Below are 2,502 nucleotides of genomic sequence, written 5' to 3' on the forward strand. Positions count from 1 at the left end.
AGATTGGACTGAGATAAAAATAGTTTAGTTCAAAGCATTACTGCATCCTTGTCAAAGCTTAGAGGAGTTACTCAGTCTTGTAGCCAAAGGGACAAATGAGAAACTTCACGATGAGGATGTTCTAAATAGGATGGTGGTTTCATATAATTTACAAGAGTTTTACCAGACATGTTGTATTATGGAGAAATAACAAACAGCTCTGCCTCTACATACTTTAAATTGCAGTTAAGCCCCTTGATGGTCCACCAGAACCATAAGGTCTGATGGTTTAGGAGGGGGTTCTCTCTCAGTAAAGTCAACACGAAGCACTCAAACTTAAGATTAATGTTTCTGTGCACAATATGACAAAGTTTCTTGCATTATTGTCATTTTAAAGCTTCCACAATTTGAAAACAATTATAAACCAATCTTGGAGACTTGCACCCTCCAGATGTTCCGGTGAACTTGCTGACTTTAATATGGCAGGGCAACATTATTCTTTAATATAAAGTGACCTTGTCTGCTTCAGTTAAAAATAGCTACATTTCTACACAACATCATAACATCAACAGTTTGGACATTAGGATGTTTTGCAAATGTCTCAAACCTTTTACAGTTATGCTGGCCCCCCAGCCCCCATCACGTTCACTCAAGACAGCGGCCTAGCTTTTTCTGGAAGTGCAGAGCACTACAAAAGTTCAAAGGGGACAGAGCTTTTTCTGTTGCAGCTCAAAGGCTCTGAAATCCACTGCCAGTGCACATTAGACAGGCCTCTTCACTGTAATTAGAAATGTGCACTGAAAAATCGTCTTTTTTCATTGGTTTTTGACTTGTTTAAGATTTACAGTATAAATTGCTTTCTAACATCTTTTATGCATCTTCGTGTATTTTTGTATTAATGTTTGTGTGTGATATTTGTTCAGCACTTCAGCATCAATTTTGGTGTTAGAAGTGCCTATAGATATAGAGTAGTTCAGTGGACCATTCGCTCCTTCAATCTTAAAAAAAAACTTGGTTTAGACATTTGATATTTTGTTAGATTTACAGATTAATATATTCTGTAAATATGTAAATGTTTCAGTTTAGAAATAAAGCTTGGTGACAAAAAGCTCAGAGGCAACTGGGCCATGCTTTTTACAATAAATCAAAATACTTTGTGGAATAAAGTATTCAGATACATCGAATTATGAGGTGCTGCCACTAAAATGTAATCCTAAATTAAGACTTCAGATTTAAGAGCTCATGGAAATGTCCCAGCTATTTTAATTATTAAAAATGCTATTTTATAGACATGGTCATTGCCAAACAAAGGAATTTATATTTGAACTTTTCAATTATACTTAAATCTGAGATTCTGCAAGTAAACCACAGAATAAGATGAATTGAAAGTATTATTAACTAAAGTTCTGATAAAGTGACAAAGTGTTTATACTGAGAATCTTTATTGGAGAGCTGTCCTTTAACTGTAGCTTGGACATTAGCGAAAGCTCATTAAGACACAGTTTAATCCCTGAGAAGATATACTTAGATAAGCCTGAGGCTGTGCACATTGGTGTCGATACACCAAGTCAAAAAGCAGACACCAACAAAATAATCTCTACGCAACCATTAAAAAAAGCTAAACTTAATGTGTGCTCCAAATAAGTAATGTTTGCATTAAAAAAATATAAAGCAGATATCTTTACAATTTTGAGGTGAAGTGCAATGTTTTCATCACTAATGGTAAAAGCAGTTTGAAACTATTTGTAGTTTTCTCAGAGGATCTTATAAATATGTGATGTTGAAGAAAGTCTTGGTAAATTAAAAATTAACCATTTGAAGCATTAAGATTAAATCAAATTAGAGTGTCATACCCCTTTAGGATGGTCCCTGGACTGCAGGAAGGATTCCAGCAGGCACCGCTCCGTCAAATCCAGTTTTTTAAGGAATATTCCTCTAAATTGACTCCGAGAACAGATCAACCCCAAATGTCAAGTGTTCAATCTGAAGGTCCCAACACTTAATCCATAGTGGATTTTCATCTGTGAGCAGAGGTGGAGCTCAGAGACTGCAGCTCAAAGCAAGACACACCCTCCTTTCATGTTCCTCCTCTTTGACAGGATCAACTGGTGCCAATGTACAAATTCTGATATGTTTGGAAATGTTCCACATGATCTAATGAAGTCTTAGTGTAGTAAATAACCAACAGCGTTTAGCAAACACATTTTGGAAAAAAAAAACAACAAAAAAACAAAACATGAGCCAAAAGCTGCTTGAGCCAAACAACCCAAAAGCGAGCAAGTTAAACAAACAACAAATTAAAAAAACTAAAACAAAAAACTCAAACTCACCCTTGCTCTCTAAAATAAATATGAACTTTGTTCTGCCTAATTTGCTCAGACAGTGCCATGATAGTGCTATATGTTACCTAAAAATATCAAGCTTCTGAGTGACATCACTCCGCCTTTTTCTCCCTCTGGTCTGTAATTGGCTATGAGGGCAACACCTGCTCTCTGCAGACAATCCACTATCCATATATATATG

The sequence above is a fragment of the Cyprinodon variegatus genome, unplaced genomic scaffold, assembly GCF_000732505.1.
Source record: "Cyprinodon variegatus isolate N-32 unplaced genomic scaffold, C_variegatus-1.0 Scaffold74, whole genome shotgun sequence".
Lineage (NCBI taxonomy): Eukaryota > Metazoa > Chordata > Actinopteri > Cyprinodontiformes > Cyprinodontidae > Cyprinodon > Cyprinodon variegatus.